Here is a 23,006-nt window from a genome sequence, read left to right on the forward strand (position 1 = left end):
AAAAGTATTGAGAAAAAGATCCATAGTTTCTCGAGTTAATCGCTCTGATGGACGATTATGAGCACCGTAAATAGGGATGCGCACGAGACGAGTCGAGACAGGATTTTCTTGACAAAATTCGAGTCGAGACACGGCTCTTCCAATAGAGAAATATACATTTTTTCGAGTCGAGACATCACTTTTACAGCACATTTTCGAGACGAGACAGCCACAAATCTTGTCTCGTGCGCATCCCTAACCGTAAAATGCATGTAATGCCCGATGAATATGTCGAATTGAATCACGGTTTTCAATATCAGCTGTCACCCAAAATAGTGTTGCCAGTTTGAAGTTCTCCCTCTCTAAAAAAAACACCCTTTACATACTGTTAATACCAACAAAACGTAACTTTACTAAACATTTTCAACAGGTGAAGAGTTGTTTAAAAATCAATGTAAATGAATGAGATGCGATATGAAACTAATGAGAACTGCATATTGAAATACCAGAAAAGTACAAATGCAACAAAACCTGCATATTGAAATACAATTAAAATTGAAAGCTAATGAGATACCTGAGCATGGTGTGATTTCACTACTGCAGCAATGTCCGGTTCAATCTTCGTGACGCACATTATCAATTCATTTAAAATACTTAATAACTTTTTAAAAGTTTTTTAACCAAAATTATATTTTTTATCATATAACCAAAATTAACGGAGTTATAAGGTTTTAAAATTTATTTATTTATTTATTTATTTATTGAACAAATTCCCAGATACAGCATAACTTTGCCATTTTACACAGGGACATTCTAACAAAAGAAAGAAAAAAACAAGATAACAATAACAACAACATAGAAAGAAGAGTGTAAGAGTAAAACTATTCCGTCAAATTTTCAAACGGCCTCCATTTTGAAACAGTATGACGGATTTGATTCGATATTTGTAATACAAATTGAACTCACCAAATTTGGTTTTAATCCATTCGCTTTTAGGAAAGTTACTATATCCACTAGAAATAGATGGATTTCGTGAGATTTCTCCAATAGGTATATTAAAAATCCCACACAAGCTTATTACAAACCAGAAATTATAAGGGGGTTGCTGGTAAGAAGATATGATAAAATGGGGGTCGTGATAGAAATTAGGTTGAGAACCATTGCTTTAAGGTAACACTTTTTTTTTTTTTTTTTTGCCAGTGTTTTCTATTAACACTTTAAACACAAGAATTTACCTTTCAAATTAATCATAATGGAAAAACCGGCGTGAACTCTGTTTTCCAACTTGAAACACTTCAAGCATACTGTCAATTAAAAAAAAAAAATCAAAGCCAAACACCAATTAAAATAACGAAAAATCGAACTGAAATTTATTTAACACCTGTGTTACCAAATTTTAGACTTATGAAACATTTTACAGGTGCATGAAATTTGCATGGCGTTTCTGAATATTATTCTCACACGAGCAAGCATTGTCCGCTGTAGATAAATATACTCCAAGTATTTTGCTATATTATTTTTCAAGTGTGAGAAAGGAAAATGAGCAAGGCAGAACAAGGATAGAAGTCAATGAAAAGCTTTTGTAAACAGATATTGAACTTTTGGGTTCCAAAAGCCTTAGTTAGTTTTAGTTAGTTAGCGAACAGCGTCCATGGAGAATTGTCTGTAGGTTTTAATAATTAGCACTCTTTGTGAAAATTTCGATAGAAACAGGAACAAGGAATGATAGGAAAATGTCCAAACTCTCACAATTTGTATTACAGGGTAGAACGCACGAATAATTACCATTATTCCTGTTCTTCATCGATACCAGGTATGCCCAAATTGGAACAGAGGGTTACTGGCGTTGAGACCTGTATGAGACAATGTACAACATTTTCATAACAATTGAATGGCCATAGTTAATGGAGAAATTAGTTCATCGTATACTAACATCAGAGGAACACAGAAACTGTTGTAACAGTAACGAAAATATTTATTTACTAAAGAAAAGCAGAAAAAAATCTATTCATTTATCATTTTAGTGGATAATTTGATTGTTCATATTCTCAATTAGTCTCTCCATGTTCCGTGGTACACTGGATGTTCCAACGCTGATGATATTTTCCAAGGTGGCCATCAGTTATCCTGGAAATGTATTCAATTTACTTTAAGATTACGTAAAAAGTATATTTTTAATTACGGGTCAAATGAGCCGGATGAAAGGGTTCATTGGCCCAGGACTGGCCTGGAGGCCGGATGTTACACATGGCTGATCTATACCAATTAATATCGAAACCGGAAACGGACGGTTTCTACTACTTCCGTTCGAATATAGCCCTGCTCGCTAGTCTAGTGGCTGGTGCGGGCTCTTTTGGCATTTCACGAAAGAAACAAACGTAAAAATAAGCGTTATAAGAACGGAAATGAAAGTTATTTTTGGGACTCTGAATTCGGTGTTGTTTGTAGAAGTTGAGCGTCCCTCTTCAGCATCTAGGCTATATCAGAGGTGGACCTACAGCTTAATGTAGAACCGAAACCAAAGCTCCCGTCGGGGAATCAAACCTTCCGAGCCAAAGACGCGTACGCTAAGCTCCTAGTTTCGTACTTTAATGTGTGAACTCCCTCTTAGCTAAGCGGTTAGAGTTCCTGGGAGATCCGGGTTCGATTAACGGCGAAAGCGCATGTGGTTCGGATCCCACTTTAAATTGTAGGTCCACGTATCATATAGCCTCGCTGCTGAAAGATGTAACGTAATCGACACATAAGCGGAAATGAACTGTGAGTTATAATTGTGTTCAACACGTATATATAGTAAGACATTCTTTTATTTTGTGATATTAAAAACTGAAGTATTTTCTTAATCTTTCGGGGAAACCAAACAATAAACTAGTAAAAGTGAAATATTTTAAATAAAGTATCGAAAAACATCCTGGTAAAAATACTAAAAGTTAAAAACAAATATTATAAACACGGAAGACTTTCACAAGGGAAAATAAACAATCCTATTTTCTCAAATCCAAAATAGAAAACGAAAGTATGGAAAATAAATATATATACTCTAGAAATCTTACAAAGATCATCACATCGCAATCACAACTCAACCTCAACGCATTCGCACAACATCGTTTACAGTGGCGTTCTACATTCTTAGAGTTAGTGGTGTGCAGACTCAGCTGTCAATTGACTGTGCCTAATCATGGACTTCAGCCAAGTGTAAGTACGGAACCATAAACTCTGTCCGTTATTATAATGAAATATGCATATGGCAGTCTTAACATAAGAACGAGAATATGTAACCCCATGTAAATCGAAATATTATTTATTATCTTCTTCATACTCTCATTTACTTTAAATGTTATTCATTTCTCTCTTAACATTTTGGTGACGGTCGAACATTATATACGTATATGCAATAAAATCACGTTTTGTATTATTCTTCTAAAAATCTATTTGTCTCCTTTCAAGCACTATACTACCTGCCCTATGGCATACAATCATGCTTTTTTTTACGTCTTAATAGGATATATGCTATGGAATGAGGAACTTCACTCTCGAATGAGGATCTCTAACTTCAGTCAACTGTTGCTGCCTCTAGTAGCAGCTTTAAGAACTAAAATTTTTGCTGAATCTTACGTTAGGGACATACTAGACCTTAGGTAGAGTCGTTTTGACATATGATTAGCGACATACGAAAGGCCTAACTACTGCAGGAGATTTACTTTTTTTTTTTTAAGTAAGTCTCCATTGCAGAGTGGCAGCCCTGGTCAGATGGTGGCAAAAAATTTGGTGCTCTAAAAAGAAAAAAAATAACGAAAAATACAAGATACCGCAAGTTATGAGGAATTTACAATTATTTGAAATGTTGTACTAGTTTGCTTTTATATTAATATAAATGGTAAAGGAAGTTATGAACTATTCCCGGCATATGAAAACATTTATTGTCTTTACTTGTGTGCCAAACAGTGACGCAACTAGGTTAGTTGTCGCCCGAGGCAAGAGCTCCCCACCCCCGATCAATCAAACCACAACACTCCCCGACTACATCTGATATTGGCATCTCGCAAGTCTCCTACGACGTTAGTTCTCCAAGTGGTAAAGCTTCATTTCAATATTGCAGTATATAATTTAATATTTATTACAAGATAAAACAGCAAACTAATTAGTATTTGATTGCCAAATAATCTGAGAGAAGCATGCTTCACATATTCTTATAGTCTTCTCATAATAACTGCAAATCAAAATGTTTTTGGAATTATATCGCGATGTGCATATGTGTAGAATGAATCAACAGTCTGTTGTTTTGGAATATAATATTTAATTATTACAAACAGTCAAGCTGTTATCTCGAGTATTATACGCGGACATTTTGCAAATCTCTTAAATCAATATAGGGTAAGTTAAATGAAAGCACAAAAAGGCTGGAACTAAAATTTAGATTTCCGAGCTCTTTTGGTTACAAAGGATTTTACAATGTCCTCAAAAAAGATAGCTTTGAAGGTATGATATGATGTTAAGGTTGGTGACTCGTTGTTGTCGTATTAAGTTTTTGAGGTAATTTTTTAATGGTCTTTAGTTAGCTAAAATCCCTTTCTTTACTTTATAGTTCCGTTCCCCCCTCCCTTAGTTACGTCACTGGTGCCAAAATTGCATTTTTTTCTAGCCCTACCAGTTCTTCATTCCAACATATATTACTTGGTATATAATAATTAATTGTAATTATTGTCGTTCTAAATTTAACATTTCATGTTTAATAATAATTCTAAAATTTGCTTCGAAAATCTGAGAAAACTCTATGCAATTTAATGTTAACATGTACTGCAAGTTCAAACTCATTTTACTTGATCAGTTAATCGAACACTAAACCTAAAGAATTGTATCAAAGATAGATTCACAGTATTAAAGATTAAGGAACTGAAAATTAGGAAGATGCATGGGCGCCCGAAGGGGGAGTCAGAGGGGATGCATCCATGGCTCACGAAAATATATTAACTTTCTTAAAATTTTCTTAATTCAAATAAAAAATACCAAGCAACCAGAGAGATAAGGCTCCCTAGAAAATTTTCTCCGGGCGCCCATGGGAAGATGTGAATAGAAAGAATATTAATGTTGAAACTGAAATTTTTATCTATCTATCTATCTATCTATCTATCTATCTATCTATATATATATATATATATATATATATATATATATATATATATATATATATATATATATATATATATATATATATATAGGGTGTTTCAAAATAACACCGACAACGTTTGGGAGGTGATTCCTGACACCAAGATAAGACAAAAAGTATAGACCAATCTGGGTGCACAAATGCTTCCTTTCGGAGTTATAGGCTGCCGAAAACATGAAAAAATGAACTTTAAGGGCTCGTAGTTCCAAAACTATGGTACCTACCGCAGTCGGGTCAAGACTTTACTTAGGAACTAATATGTCCTCTCTCCAAATATCCATGTTTCAGAATCCTGCGGTTAGTACCTTAGGATTTTGAAACATTGAGTGAAGTCTTGACCCGACTACGGTAGGTCCCATAAATTTGGAGCTATGGACCTTTAAAATTCATTTTTTTTTTCATGTTTTCGGCAGCTTATGACTCCCAAAGGAAGCATTTGTACACTCAGGTTGGTCTATACTTTTTGTCTTATCTTGGTGTCAGGAATCTCCTCCCAAACGTTGTCGGTGTTGTTTTGAAACACCCTATATATATATATATATATATATATATATATATATATATATATATATATATATATATATATATATATATATATATATATATATATATACAGGGTGGTAGGTAACTCCATCGACAAACTTTGGGAGGCGATTCCTTATATGAAATGAAAGAAAAAAGTTCTAATAAACATGGGACGAAAAACGTCTCCTTTGAGAGTTATGAGCCGCCGAAAATTCGAAAATTCACGTTTCGAAACGCTCTGCCTTAGAACCGACCCGAAGCGGTTTAAGGAATTACAAAGAAACTAGCATGCGCTCTATCTAAATATTCATGTTCTACCGTGGTCCGTTATCGGCGAAATGAACTGTAAAAAGGAAGTTGAGGTATAGGGATACTCCTTTAAGTACTAATGGCGCGTTCGTTTCGCCGATAACGGAGGATATTAAAACATGGATATTTAGATAAATCGCATACTAGTTCCTGGGCAATTCCTTAAACTGCTTGGAATAGGTCCTATAGTTTCTAAGGCAGGGCGTTTCGAAACATGATTTTTCGAATTTTCGGCGGTTCATAACTCTGAAAGGAGACGTTTTTCGACCTATGTTTATCAGAACTTTTTTTCTTTCATTTCATATAAGAAATCACCTCCCAAAGTTTGTCGGTGGTGGACTTACCTACCACCCTGTATATGCAATTATCATTCCGCCGCCAATTTTAGTCTGGTATGTAAAATTAAATGTTTTATATATTTAATTTGTTACAAAGAGACCCTAAACTAAAAGTCAAACTTTAAAGTAAGTGAGAGACGAAGAAAACAAATTTTAAGCAGACATCCTGCCAAAGTATTTGCCATTGAAGTTCACTGAGAAAGAACTTTAGTAACAAGATCCCCAAGAACTGTCATACGTAGCGTTAGGATATAAAATGTCTTTCTTCTTTGTTTCAGAGAGATTAATAAGTGTAATCATAACAATGGAACACCTCACAAAGAAGCTTCCGATGACGTATAAGGTTCCCATGGAGACAACGTTATATCCGCCACCAAAGAAAACCCTCTTCCGTTGGGCTCTAACCATATTGAATCGTGTTGGCTGGAGAATTGTTCTCATGCAGAAAGAAAATTAACGAGAAATGGCCAATATAAAAGGTTTTTTTTTTTTTTACTGCACTGCGACAAATCGTAGACGAATTCTTTTATTTTGGAATGTTTTGGGGAGCGGCTACAATACACGGTAACATTTGATTGATGGCAGACGATAAAAATTAATCTGATTGACCCCCCTTCCTAAAAAAAAAAAATCCTTCATAAATACACGAAATAGAAGCTAGAACAGCATTCTTTTATGTACTTTGAAATACTCGTATAACTCATGGACACATTATCTGAGAACTTCTGACCAAATAAAGTCATCAGCTGAAACTTTATACAAGAATCCAAACAAAAGAACAGAGTGATTTGATATCTCAAGTGCATCTGGTAAACTCGTTATAGTTTTATGGACAAATTCTTCCACTAATAGTTCTGTAATTACTTCCAGGAGTTGGGAGTGGTGAAGCGCTCACTTCTGGAGTATGGTGTTCTTGATTCGATTCCAGCTCGTATCAAGTGGGTTTTGTGGTAGACAAGCTTCGTGTACATGTGTTTTCTTGTAGTTCTTCCGTTTCCTTCCACTTTGATCACTCCGCCATTTTATACAATATCATCATCATCGTCGTCTTCCTTAGCCTCAGTGCATAAACGTGGATGCACATTAGTATATTTGATAGATTTTCTTCCTTCAGTTACAACCGATAAATTTTAATTTTTACAGATGCGGCTTCCCTTCTGAGCCGCCTCTAATTCATTTTATCCTGAAGAATGCAGCCATGGAACGTAAAACTCGAAAATTAGACTAATTTATTGAAAAATGAAACAGACGAATGAGGATCCATGGCACGTTTCGTACCAAATATCAATGTTGTCTTTAACCGCTTATTTAGGTCCTATAACAGATATTTAAGCCGGATTTTTTATTGATCACGTCAGACAAAGACCAAAGAACATCCCAAATGCGTTTTGGAACCAGATGGTCAACTTGGAGGCGCCAAATGGGGGGGGAAGAGAGCGGGACGTCACATTTTTTCTTGATGGATTTTTTTAAAATTCTTTTCCCGCCCTTAGTTTTCAACAATTCATAGTGAAATTTTGCACGAGTATTGTGTACATAACTACGTATTTTTTCGGAGATTTTGAGATCCCTACGTCAACTCTGGCCCTGGCGAGAGGGGCTCAAAATTTTTGAAAAATTTATTTCCGAAAAAGCTTCTAGTTTTTTCCGATTTTCCCGTTTCAGGTGTACGATACGGACAAGAGAGTGGTATCTTTGTAAAGCTTGCTCTATTTTTAAAAAAGAAAAGGTATATAAGCCATGATCCTACAATAAATAGCAATGAAGCAGTACCTGCTCAACTGAAAGTCTAAAATTCACCTCAAAAAGCTGGGATCTTACAAGGGTTAAGGCAAGTGAATGATAATACACGAATTGGGAATGAGAATGTAGAAGGAAACGATAGTACCCCCGAGAAAAGCCACCGACACGATGTTGTTCACCACAAAATTTCGGGGATCGACTCTGGGACCCTACGCATCAGAACTAAGCGCTTTACCACTGAGCTACCACTTCCCCGTGAAAGTTAATTTATTATCCGGGTTGACGACTACATATTATTAATGTTCAGCATGATTACACTCAATTCTGTACAGAAACAACTTCCTGCAAAAGCAAATCAATATACGTTGTTGCCTTTGATCTCAGCATAATATATTAATTTCTTTAAAAAAAAATACGAATACAATATCAACGTATCGTATTTTATATCAAAGTATTAAAAAAGCTATATGTAGACCCCTATGCTAATCATATCGTTCCTTCATTGGGTTTTCTTTATTTTTATGTAGTAATACTAGCTGAACCTGCGCTCTCTACACAGCACATCATTCACATATGAACATGAATTTCCTTGTCATTCCTGACAACATCTGTACATGTGTCTTTACAGACACAAGAGAAAGACGCCTCGATAAAAATCGGCAAGGGGTACCATAAAGGGGAGAGTTTTTTCAATTATTTTTTTTCAATATTTCGCATCGTTTGCAAGATTTGAGCCTATTTCCGGTTCGAGTTTCTAATTTATGTATGATCAGTGTTTTCGTTCTTCATGCATGCAGTAACATGTTATATAATAAGCAAATACATTACACACACAATTAATTATGTCAGTGATATATGGTGTTCATTGGGCAAAACATTCCAATTATTAAAGATTCATCTTAGACTGAAGAAATGGTTATCCTTCGTTTTTCATTATCATTTGACTATGAAGCAAACGCCTCGGAGATATACAACACCTGTATACGAATATACGATGTTGGAATGTATAACTTGTAGGATATGATGCTTTATTTTTTTAAAATTTAACACTTCCAATGTACCCCTAAAAATACAATAAAGAAATAACAGTCATTTTTAAAAATATTCAATTAGAACTGAACAATCTACAAAAAATTGCTATATATCAGTGAAAACGGCACCTTTCCAGAGCCTATGGTTTCCGAGAACTCATTGTTGAAAGGATTGGCCACAAACATATAAACTTTTCTTGACCAGAAACAAACAAGCCTTTTATAATATATAGATTTAAAAAAGCTCGGCCAAATTGAATACAAAAACAAGAGACATTAATAATGGAAAGAAAGATTCCAGCTAAACGCTAAAACTATTGGTTTGATATACTCTTATCCAGTTTGGCAAAGCACAAATCAATACTGTATTTCTCTCACAATATAATTGCGATTCGTAGCACGCATATTTGGTAATTAGGGTCCTCATCAAATGTATACCCTATACATCATTAGTCCTCTAGATTATCACGCATAATCGTGTGTGAGATACAAAGCTGTTTACGGTTCGTGAGAGCCACAACGGATACAAGACTACCACTAAACGCTACAATACACAGTGTGTCATGTCACTGCAGATTAAAAAAGAGTTCCCCAACGTATGGCACAGAAACCCGAGAGTGGGCCGCGATAAGGACTTGATGACATTGCAGGCATTTTTCTGACTTTTTAGAACAATAACTGGGCTCTTTGAGCCGTGAATCTGTATCTATAAAGTATGCTTTCAAAACAAATCTGATTATTTACAGCAGGGTTTCTCAACCTAAGGGTCGGGACCTGTAGGAAGATCGCGAGAAGCACACTTGGGGGTCATGAAGGAAGGCGTAAAAGATTTAAGGATTTTTTTTGAGAGATTATTTCGATTTCTTTTATTTTGATAGATATATTTTTGTTTCCACACTTATTGTCAAATACTGTAAAGAATATTTAAACAAACTTTAAACAAGTAAAGAATGGCTTGAAAACAAATGAAATTGAACAAGAGAAATACAGAGACTTGAAATAGAAATGAAAACAATTGAAATCGAACAGGTAGAAATACAGAGACTTGAAATAGAAATGAAAACAATTGAAATCGAACAGGAAGAAATAGAGAAACTTGAAATAGAAATAAAAACAATTGAAATCGAACAGGAAGAAATACAGAGACTTGAAATAGAAATGAAAACAATTGAAATAGAAATACAAGAAAAGTAGAAACACAACAAAAACTGCATATTAAGCAATAATCAAAAACTTATACACGTCGCTGGCCAGAGGATGTGGTAAAAGATAAATACCAAAATAGGTTGAGAAAACCTGCTTTACAGTAAACAATTTAGACCACTTCGATTTTAATAACAACGGAGTATGGTGGCTCACTTGAAGAGCGCTTATCTCTGATGTTAGGGGTTATTGGTTTGATCTCAGCTGATACGAGTTTGTGCTACACAACAATGTACAAGTGAAGCTTTTCGAGGTTCTCCCATTTATTCCCCATTTTCATTCCACCAATTCTGTAAATAATTTATTTTCATTAATACACCGTCTCCTTTAGCCTTGGTGCATAAGTGTGGGACACCAAACTAGAAATCTGATTTAAATTTTAATAATAAAAACTTCATTTCACGTACCAAATGGGAGTTAATTTTGAGTTTAACGTCCCTTTCAGCAGCGAGGCAATATGAGACGGAACCTACTGATTAACGTGGAATCCGAACCATATAAGCTCACGCCGGTAATCAAACCCATGTCTCCTACGCCAAAATATCAAGTTGGGGTCGATAGACAGTACATATCATATCACTAGTGAACTTAAAGATGAGACACGAAAAAATATCTGGACACCTCTAATGTAATGATAATTGTGTACTTGCTTGATCCAATGCTTAAATCACTGTGTACATGAAATTCTGGGATTCTTTGATGGCTAAAAGAAATTAAGGCCTACATAATGAAGCAATCAAGCCGTGTACTTGGCTTCGAAACAATGATGTAAGGATGAAGTACATTGAAGCTTTACCTGTAGGATTTAAATATCAAGAACGTAAGTTGATACGATACTTGTATTGGATTCGTGCTATTGAAATGTCCACAGGGATATGTCCCATTTTCAAAAGGCAAGAAAATGGCAACATTTTAGCCAGTCTTTAGCCAATCATGACGAAATGCTCCATGACGAAATAAATCTCGAGTTTGGGATGCGAAGAACTCCTCAATAACGAGTTTCACCGTCCAATCATCCAGAGTTCTTCCTTGTCAAGAAGTGATCGAGATGTCATAAGAGATGGTAGCCACTGGGACAGGCAGGGAAGACTTTCATACTAGAACTGATCGAGAGCCTCCAGTGTCTTTTGAACGACATGTGGGCATAAATTGTTGTGCAACATGAAAACACCATTTCTGTTGGTTATTCCTGAATACTTGCGGAACAAGTTTTTCAGTACATTTCATGGAATTCAACACAGTACTGTAACGATTATCAATGACGATTTCGTCTCCACGAAAAAGACGTGATGGATTATCAACACCCTAGACCACGACCTTCAAAGCCTCCTGTGCGGAGATAAATGATTTGACGCTCATTCCGTACACTCAGAGAACTGAACACCTTCAGACGGCGATCCTTGTTAAGCCAATGTGAAGTTATGTAGCGCATATGAGTCCAACTTAATCGCCTTACGATTGCGTGAAGTCACCAAAAAACAGTGGTATACATTAATGTAACAAATGTCTCGAGATGATTTCTGACACCAAGATAATGAAAAAGGTCCTATGAACATATAGCATATTGGGCATATTCACAGAGTTAGCGAGGGCCGTAAGCGTGGAAACGTTAGGTCAGTAGATATCGAAAGCCAATAAGCTTAGAGATGGCTGTCTAGAAAGTCTACAGGTGGACTGGTGGTGTTCAATACGTAGTTGCTCGATTCATGCATACAGATGGTGCTTCTGTTCAAGACCCTACAGTACAGGAGTGGGGTCATTGTGCTGCGAGTGTTGAATAGGACAGGTGGCAGTGTTCGACTAAAATATGGTGCAAGCCGTGAAGAGGCAGACATGCTATTCATGTAAGGTCGTGCAGATGGCAATGGGCGTGAAGCAGCACGACTCCATCACGAGCATTTTTATAACAGACGCTAACCATACAGGATGTTTGCAGCAATTTATCCACGCGTGTCTGAAACAAGGACTGTACTACCTGCCAATGTGGATGCTTGTCGACCCCGTCGTGTACAAACACCTGTTATGGACGAACGTTTGTTAAAAGCTGCCGACAATAAGCCAGGTACAAGTATGAGGGAACTTAGGCGTGAAATGCATGTTAGTCACAAGACTGTGTAGCGTGCGTTACATGAAAATGACTTGTAGCTATGCCACCTACAAAGGGTACACGGACTGACAGAAGCGGATTTCCAACCACATAACGCATTCTGCCACTGTTTCATTCAACAGACCACTACCATCGTGCTGTTTACTGACGAGGCCACGTTTGGAAGAGATGGTATCGTCAACATGCATAACACACATGTGGACGAATGCACATCCCCATAGTACGGTTGTCACTCATCAACACCAAATTGGGCTCAATGTATGGTGTGGTATTGTCCATGATCAACTGATGGGCCAATAGATGCTACTCCGAAGACTGAATGGAACACAGTATTTGACTTTTTGCAGAATACAATATCTGAATGACTGTAAAATATTCCCTTAGCGATTCGCCGCAACTTGAGGTACATGCGTGATGGGGCTCCCGCGCACTTTAATGTAAGTGTCCGTCGGTGATGGAAGAACTTCCCAAGATGTTGGTATTTGACTGTCGGCCAGTGCATTGACCTGCCCGGTCTCCGGATCTGAATCAACTGGATTTTTATCTATGGGGACACATTAGAACTGTGATGTGTGCTACTCCTCTCAACGATGTCAACGACTTGTAACAGTTTAACCGTAACAGTTTAACCGTAACACCGTTCCCCCATGACACCAACTATCTTCGAATGTGTTCGTTAACTCATGGTCCGGCGTTATCATGCATGCATTGCTGTCTATGGCGGACATTTTGAACATCTCTTGTGATGTGCCCGACGAACGTACGTTTGTGTGACTCTGGACATCGATATCTACCGCTTGGAAGTTACTGTTTACATGCTTTTGGCCCTCGTTTACTCTGCCAACATGTCCAATACGTTCATATGATTTTTTTTTTTTTTTTTTTTTTTTTTTGCTTGTTTATCTCGGTGTCAGGAATAACCTCTTGACGTTTGTGACATTAATTAAGTTTCACCCTGTATATGGCGTACTTCTAACTCGTCTACAAGGGCACGAAAATTTTTCGAAGGTGTTCTTGGTCAGTGGTCACGTTTGGTCTGATTCTAATAAATTTTAATGAGTTGTTGAATTGTGTCTCTCCATGCTAATTTACTGCAGACAGATGTCACAGTTTAATCTCGCTAATGCAGCCAGCCTTCCCAGAACACATTGTCAAAAGTCTAATGTACTAATTTCCAAACACTATACAAACTATTATACGATTTATTTTAATATACACTGTAATTATCTTCAGCGTTGCCAATGTTACATTATAATGTGTGTACTGTCCCATCATTTTCTATTTTCTCAATCTGTTGTCAATAATGACAAAGATAATGGTAAATCTCTTAGGGAAACCTAAACGCTGTTGCATTTTACTGATGAGAATGATTAAAGCTAATCGCATTATCTGTTTGTTATTTTCCTTTTGGCGTTCTGCCAGTTGATAAACTCTAAACAAAGGAATCATTCAAAAGCCGAAAAAAAGCGAAGACGTTTTATTGCATGTCTCAAGCGTATTTAGTTCAATTTATGTTAGTTAATTAAACATACAGACTTCCTTAACATGTTTGTTCATTGTTTTGGTTTAACAAGGTCTGCATGACAATGAATACCTTTAAAAAGCTTCACATTCATAATAATAACTTCTCTGGTTATCGTTGTAGCTAATGTGCCTTAATAGGCTGTTGAATAAGGGGAAAATATTTGATGCTTTTGTCCCTTTATCTAGTTAAGGTGTTATTTTCTTTGTTTCCACTCAATTAATGTCTTTAGGAGTCTAAAACATCACGCCTGCCGACAAGATGGTAGAATGTTTTCCCTATCTTTATTGTTATTATTACTACGAGGGCTGTGCAGAAAATAACAGAATGAACAGACCAAATTGTATTATATACATTTGAAAGGTATACTCTTAAGCTATTTTCCCACTTAATCGCCATGCAAATTAAGGTACTTATCATACCGTGGCACAAGTTTTTCAATTCCGTCGCGGTAAAAATCTGCCGTCTGCTATGTCAACCACTAGTTAGACCTGCATCCAGTTCGACGTCAATGTCAAAGCGTTGTGGTGGCGAGCCATGTCTTCATCATTGGGAGGAGATACTAGTCGCTCGGCGCCAAATCCAGGCTGTATGGCAAATGATCAAATATATCCCTTCCGAAACTATCCAAGAGCTCTCGGGTACGCTTTCCAGTGGCTATTAAAACCCATGTCCAAGTGTGCGGACATGCGTTGTCGTGAAAACATTAAAACATTATTCCTTGTCCGTACACTTCACACAGTTGGCAATGGATTTCAATTGACTTCTTCAATGGATTTCAATTGACTTCTTCAATGGATTTCTTTTTACCAACTAAAACCTAATCACAGAACGCACCTCACAAGAGGCGGGGTTTTCTATTGCAGCGCAGATTGTAACACGTCGCAGAAAGCTCAATAAAAGCGTCTCAGTTCTCACGCTACCACAGCTGAATGCGAGCTGAGTGTAGCAACGTTGAAACACAAAGATAACGACATTAGCCCCGCCCACTGCCGCGGCAGACCAAAACGTCTGCTAGTTTCTGGATAGCCCTCGTATTATACTTTCAAACTATGCTATGCATGTGTCGTATATTTATAGAACAGCTATGTCCATCCATCCGTCTGTCGACAGGAATCAAGGGCGCACCTACGGGGAGTTCCACCAGCTTTGGTTCTCCTAAAAAAGATTCATAACTCAAAATACATTTGTACACTTTCTCAGTAAAACAATACTTGTTTAACAGGGTAATTATTGATGTAGCATAAATATTTGTTTTTACAATTCATTTGTAGTCTTTCTCTTATAAAAACAATCTAGTTCTATTTTTTTCTTAAAATATAGGTGGAAGTATTTCACAATTACTTATCGTCTTCTCTCGTGCAGAATAATATCTGTTCAATACTACTCGACGTAGTGGCTTGGACCACTCGCAACAAAAATTCCTGGGTGCGCGCCTAACAAGTCGAGGTAAGTTAAGAATTATCCGCAATTTCCACAAGTCTTTTTCATGGGCGGAGATTAGGGGGGCAAAGGGGGCAGTTGCCCCCCCCCCCCACTTTTTTGAAGTTGCTCATTAAGGTATATAGTTTCATTCGGAAATGTAAAGCTTTTTTATGTATTACTGGTTCATAGAAAAAATTGTGTCATATATTTGTCGTTGAGTGAGTACGTATTGGTTATTTGTCTTCCCGTTGAGTTAAGAAAGCTACAGGAATTGGGTTTTAATTGCCACTGGAAATAACCCCAAAGATTAACCTATTGGAGCACAACAATTCCAGCATACTTTCACTTTTTAGAAATGCTCGATTACTAGTCAGCCGCTTTAAAACTAATTGAGAGAACATTTTGAAAAAAAAAAAAGTGTCAACTTATTCTTTAATTGCACAAAATCTGACAGTTCCTAAAATATCTTTTGTTCTTTCTAATAGTAAGAAATATTGATTAAAAAGGGAGTAATATGAAACAACTTCTATCTTTTCCATTGTTTTGCCGTGTATACGAGTGATGTGGTGTGTTAGGGGTGTACGAGTGTATATACAATTAAATTTAGTGAATTCTAGATTTTAGGATTATTTTGTATAACTAGAGTGTGGAGTGATTCTAGGTATTGTGTTGTGATGTGGTCCAAAAAAGTGAAAACTACACCTAATGGCAACAAACATGTTTCAGAAGGCTGCAAAAGAAAATATTTCTTTAAATGCATATGCTTGTAGTATTCACCGTCTTTCATTTTCCAAGAGTACGGTAATTGCATACATTTAATGGCATGTATGAAATTAAAAATTAAGTTGTTCATTAATCCCTAGTTTCAATGTAACTTCTACAAAACAAGCCTCATTATTCATTACTATGATTAATATTATCCTTTCTATTTATTTGTTTGGCAAATTTGTTATAAATAATTTGATCACACAATTTTCCAGACAGAATTTTAAGATGTTCATGAGCAAGGAATCAAATATCTTCTTATACTTTCGTTGTTTAAGAGTACAAAGAGCTAGTACCTAATTCTGTTACTCTTGTCAATTTACTTAATAAAATATGAAATACGATATACGGTATTTTAACTGAAAAAGATAGTATCCTATTAGTTATACAATCTTTCGGCAAAAAAAATGAAATGAAATCTTTGAGTTTTACGTCCCACGGTTATGCCGGTTAGGCTAAAGGAGACGGTGATAATGAGAGATGAATGAAATGGTGGAATGAAGAAAGTGGGAGGAAACGGGAGTACCCCGAGAAAACCCACGAGCACGGTGTTTGTCCACCACAAAGTTCACTTGGCGGGGGCTGGGATCGAACCCGGGACCCCAAGCACCAGAGGTGAACGCTCTACCACTGAGCCACCGCGCCCCCCCTTTCGGCAAAGTGTTGGAAACAACCAGGGAAACAAATATTCAGATCATGTCTTGCCCCCCACTTTTAACGTCCAATCGCCGCCACTGGTCTTTTTACATTGTTGATACTGACCTCTGTCCCCGTTTTATTGCTATGCTGTTGTGGTCATGCTATGAAAGCTTGATCCTTATTCTTCCATTTGTCTTCCTTTTATTGCAGATAGATCATGGCCGCTCCATTAGAAGTTTGCACCAAAGGGAAACAAGGAGCAGTGATCTATCCTGAGGAGTTCGTAAAAATTCAGGATTTTTTCACTTTTCCTCGTACATATCAAAAACCAAGGGCGGATCCAAGGGAGGGCGATCGGAGCGATCGCCCCCCGGAAGAGGAAACTTTCTTATTTTATATACGGTATATAAATAAAACCCATGCCAAAGTTTCGGGCCCTTAAAAGTAGCAGTATGACAACCCACCGACCCGCCCAGAAGTCGGTCCTGGTTCCGCCCCTGTCAAAAACAGTAGAATATCGAAAAGGTCTTTTACTATGGATTAAGTATCCCAAGAATGAGTTTTATCCCAAATTTTATGTCTCTGTTTAAATTGGAAGCAGGAATAAAACTGAGGGAGGAACACGGGGGGAAGCCGTCTCCCACCTCAAAAAAATATGTACAGCATCTCCCCAGTTTCTAAAAAAAAATACAAGGACAAAGATAGGCAAGGGGAACGGCGTGACGTCATGCCGGTACCTACCGTCCCTCCATCTTTTCAGATCCACTTTTAACCCTCATTGGAAGTGTGAAAGTCTAGGATCTTTTGGTTGACTAATTCCAGGATAAGACTTATGAATCGAGCAACAAACCTGTAACATTTATGTTACAACTTAAATTACAAACCTAGACTTCTAAACATCATTAATTTTATTGCTATTGCTAAGTTTGTAACACAGATTGCGTCTGTAATTTCCATTTTTACAGCATAATTGCATGTGACACATACAAGTACTTTTTATGAAAAATTAAGTTTTGTTAAATGTCATCATTATCTTAACAAACATTACTCTTTGTTATGGCATATTCTACTTTAAAAAGATGTTTAGTGTCTTATTTACTGTGTTAGGAAAAAACAACAAAATTTTGCACCTTCTAAAAGTATCACAGTCATTTTTTTTAAATGTCTTGTTTCTGTTTTCAGTGCGAAAAAGCAAAGAAACTCCAGGAACATATACGAAAAGGACAAGAACACCGATTGTTTTTCTTTCTTACAACCACTCCTGCTGGGAAGATCGGTCGTTTCCTCAACTGAGTCTCTAAGTCAGTATCTTTCATCAGACTTGAGATTGCGATAGTCGCAAAGTTGCATTTTTATTTATTTATTTATTTGTGTAACCAACAAATACATTATTCATTATTCACTATTTATTTGTTTATTTTTATTTTTATTTTATTTTATTCAACACAACAGGCTCTAGGCCCAGTTACAGTGTTGTTCCTTACAAATACATTTACCCTTAGTTATATATATATTTAAACAAGGTTATACATTTATATATTTTCATTATTACATATTTTTAAGGCTATTCTTGTATACTGTCTCCGACATTCCAAAAACATCTATAGAAGTTATCCTTTCAATTGCATTGTAGGAAGCACTCATTCTCCATATAGGAGACTTAGCGAGGATATTTGTTCTTGGCTTTCTGCAGTAAAATGTACTGGTATTTCCTACGCGGGTTTTACCTGATGGGACATGCAATTGAACCTTCGAAGTAAGACTGGGACAGTCAATTTTACCATGTAGTAATTTGTGTAAAAATAAAAGATCCGTATGTTCTCTCCGTTGTTTCAACGTGTTCATATTGAAGTTTTGTACTATTTCTGAATATGACTCGTATTTTGGATACATACCAGTTTTTCTATAAGCAAGTAATCTCAAGAATTTTGATTGTATTCTTTCAATCATATCTATGTGTTTTTGTACTTTTGGTGACCAAGACAGAGTCGCATATTCTAATTGCGATCTCACAAAACAAAAGTAGAGTTTCATTAACGTAGCATCGTTTTGAAACTCCTTACCTATTCTCATAACAAAGCCAAGATTTCTGTATGAATTATTAACAATTGTTTCAATATGATGAGTAAAACTTAGTTTAGAATCAAATAGCACTCCTAGATCTTTAATAAAAGTAGGTTTCTCTAAAATAGTTCCTTCAATAGAATAGTCATATTTAATGGTGTTTTCTTTGCGGGTAAAGGAAAGAGTTTTGCATTTATTTATGTTCAACTTAAACTTGTTATTTTCACACCAGTTCCTAATATTACATAAGTCTATTTGTAGTTTTGCACAGTCTTCAAGCGAATTGATTTTGGAGAATATCTTAAGGTCGTCAGCGAATAGAAGAGTGCTAGAATAATGAATATAAGACGGTAGGTCATTTATCACTAATAGAAATAAGAGTGGACCAAGATTTGAACCTTGAGGAACTCCTGATAAGGCTGTGAATTTTTTAGATACATATCCTTTGTACATGACGGCCTGTTGACGATTTTGCAGATAGGATGCGAAAAAACTTTTTGCTTGCATAGAGAAATTATAAGTCGTTAGTTTTTGCAACAGTACATCATGGTCTACCAAATCAAAGGCTTTTGAAAAGTCAGTATAGATCACATCCACTTGACCCCCTCTATCCAATTCATTTGCAATAAAATCTGTAATAATGGCTAAATTAGTAGATGTTGATCTATTCTTTAAAAAGCCATGCTGATATACTGACATGACGGGTTTTACATGGCACATTATCCTCTTAAATATTACTTGCTCAGACCTTGGCAAATGCTGATAAAATAGAAATAGGCCTAAAATTCTGTATATTCTTCGCATCACAAGATTTAGGGATAGGACAAACTATGGCTTCTTTCCACTTGTCTGGAAACACGCTTGTTTTTAATGACTTATTTATAATTGTATGTAGAGGATGCTTAAGAATGTCTATACAACCCTTAAGAATGTGTGTAACCAATAATGTATATTCATTATTGAAAAGATAGAAAATTAAATTGAAGTCGTTTCGTGAATATCACACACGAAAAGTGTCTCGAATGGCCACCATGAAAGACTTGTTTCTGAAGCTGTTTCTCACATCAGATCCTATCAACTCGTCCATGCGGAAACTGTCCAGGAGGAGCGACCTAGTGTGATGTCACAGGTGGTGTTGGGACTGCTCACTGTGCTTGGGCAACTGGAGGCTCGCGCTGTCGACACTAGTGGTGACAGCGAGGTCGACGTGTGATACAAAACATGCACACTGTTCCACAAGTCAAGTACTGCAGGGTACGTAGATCCTTTGCTTTGAACAATACTCATCTCAATTAACAATATTTTGTTGCAACAGAAGATTTTTTTCGTTTGACGATTTCACATATTTGGAAAAGCGAAATTTAATTCCTTCCTATAATATCTTCATGTAACATACAATGAAGACCTACATATTGTAGAAATATGTATAATTTTCAAATATATATACAAATTGTAAAATACAATATTTCTTTTTCTTGTAAAGTACAATATTTATTGGGCAACAGTGTAAAGTATGAATTAAATTTTCATCTTTGAAAACTGGGAGTCATGCTCCCCCGTCCCAGCTCGATACGCCACTGGTGTGTTTGTTTATGCCAAGTTTCTGCAATATTGTTTTATGAGAGGAAAGAAATTCTCTACAATATAACCAGTCTATTTGCATATTTTCCCATGTAAACGATTTTTGGCCAGGAATTTTCAATTCTGCCTCACTGTGAAACGTTCAGTAAAACGTGTAGTTATTCACAAGGATATTTGGACATAACAGTTTGGACGCCTGCGTCCAGCCAGCTGTCTTTTCACGTCTCTACATGAGGCGCGAACCTCGTTTGGTAGCCATTGGCTTAGAATGCTAGAAAGAAAGTGTAGTGACACCGAGACAAATTAACAAATCTTGTAGAGAGAGTATATTCAATTGTTACCAAATTCTGTAAGTATTTTCTAAATCTTTCCTTAGATGATGCAAACTGTTCCTAGTCACGCCATAAACTACTTCTTCATTGATAAAGGGAAGCGATAATTCCCGACGAATAGACTATGGTACGGCAAAGCAATGACTGGCAACCGGTATGTCGCGATCAGCGGCGCAAATTTGTCTTCAACATTGCGGGGGGAGGGGGACGGGTAAGACTGTCCCCATAATCTTTTTTTTTTAAGCGATGTTCAAAATATTTATGAAGTTCAAAAACAGTGCTGTGGAGGATCAGAGTTGTCTTCAGCATTGGGAGGTGGGCAGATCTGAGGTTTATTCTGGGCAGCCATCAATTTCGGACACAAATCATCACATTTCTCCCCAAAAAACACATTTCAAATCGGATTATTGGGGGGTAGTCCCCCTGTTCCAACACTGAAGGGGACATGTTCCGCTCATCCCCCCCCCCGCGATTTGCGCCAGTGGTCGCGATACATTAATGTGTCACGCAACCTCATAGGGTGCGTCATGAAAATTTAGAATTTAAAAATTAATATTTATGTCATCGTGACAGCCTCTACACTTTATAGACACATTTTATATTTAACATGATGCTTTTAGTGATGACGGAAAATCAATTTTGAGTCAGACTGTATCAGTAAATGGCTGCAACAGTTCTCAATTATAGATTCTACTTGTGAATACTTAGATACTATTATATAGAAATGTATAATCTTATACTATTATAGATAATTTATATTCAATTAATTAAAAAAAAATAGTGTAATGCGGTGTCGTGAGGCTTCTGTAAAGTGTGTCATCTGTCAAAAAAGGTTGTGAATCATAGTAGTAAACGATCGTACTTACAAAAAAAAAAAAATCTAATGGCAAGTATTGTCTTTAGCCACCGGCAAGTTGATTACGTAGCATTTTAAATCAAATGTAGCTACCCTTCAAGTAGTTTAAATTCTGTTCGCGTACAGTATATTATTATTACAAAGACGGTGGAGAGTTTTCCCCGGTTTTTTTTCTGTCCAACTGACAAGAAATGGTCATTAAGAAATCTTTAGCAGTGATGGTATCCGAAAGCAGTGTTGCCAGACACATTAATTGGGAATAGACAAAACCATAACAAATTCTGTTATGGTTTTCCTAAATTTAAGTTATGTTTATCTCCGTTAATTGTATTTTATGTTATTTATCTGTGTAAACGTTGTAAACTAGAAATGAAGAATCCTTTCGTTACAGCCAGTGGCGTACGCAGAATTTTCTCACCAGAAGTTTCCAAGCACAAGGAGAAACAATAATGAAAAGAGAGATCTTTCGTCTAAATAAAAACTGAAAAATGTACAATTTAAAATGGATATTGTTTGATTACATATAGCAAGAAAAAGGATATATTGTTTGATTACATATAGTAAGAAAAACGAAATATTGTTTGATTACATATAGTAAGAAAAACGAAATATTGTTTGATTACATATAGTAAGAAAAAGGAAATATTGTTTGATTACATATAGTAAGAAAAAGGAAATATTGTTTGATTACATATAGTAAGAAAAGGGAAATATTGCTGATTACATATAGTAGGAAAAGGGAAATATTGTTTGATTACATATAGTAAGAAAAGGGAAATATTGTTTGATTACATAGAGTAAGAAAAAGGAAATATTGTTTGATTACATATAGTAAGAAAAAGGAGATATTGTTTGATTACATATAGTAAGAAAAAGGAAATATTGTTTGATTACATATAGTAAAAAAATTAGATACCTGTGCATTACTGAATAAATACTATTAAAATATGATTGTGATTTAAAATATGAAATACGTGAATACCTCGCTCACGCAATATTTGTTTAATATCTTATTGTGGTAAGTTTAAATAATATTATCTTGAAGAAGGAAATTAAAAGAATGTTTCTTCCCCTTGGGTACACCACTACTATAGTCTTTCCAGCCTTAGAACAAAGTAGACGTAAACAAAGCGAAATATATTACTCCGCGACTCACACGTGCTTCGGCAGTGAGAGACGTGAACAGCAAGATCGGCTGCTAGCTTACGATTGTCGCATAACTTCCAAAGTGTAAGACTACGGTTGGTTGGTAAATAATTAACGCACTGACTACTGCTATGTTGAAAATATGCATTTTCTTAAGTTGTTATATAAACGAGATTGCCTCTGTTCCTGTTGTCCTCTTTTGAGTTTTATAGCACGAGACAAATATGGACGCCATGGAACTCTGCATTCTGCGATTTCAAATGAGCGGGGTCGG

General features: G+C 36.2%; 1 protein-coding gene and 1 long non-coding RNA gene across 7 annotated transcripts in view; one reads left to right on the forward strand and one right to left on the reverse strand.

Moving 5' to 3' along the window:
- LOC145684445 (cyclic AMP receptor-like protein A) overlaps nt 1-23,006 on the reverse strand; it is a 339,973-nt gene that overhangs the window by 126,360 nt on the left and 190,607 nt on the right. The window lies entirely within an intron of this gene.
- Nucleotides 2,889-22,499, forward strand: LOC145683571 (uncharacterized). Its single transcript, XR_014131150.1, has 5 exons — nt 2,889-3,174; nt 15,248-15,373; nt 17,936-18,054; nt 19,886-20,071; nt 21,978-22,499. It is a non-coding gene; the product is annotated as an uncharacterized LOC145683571 (long non-coding RNA).

The sequence above is a fragment of the Thermobia domestica genome, chromosome 4, assembly GCF_964235325.1.
Source record: "Thermobia domestica chromosome 4, izTheDome1.hap1.1, whole genome shotgun sequence".
NCBI lineage: Eukaryota > Metazoa > Arthropoda > Insecta > Zygentoma > Lepismatidae > Thermobia > Thermobia domestica.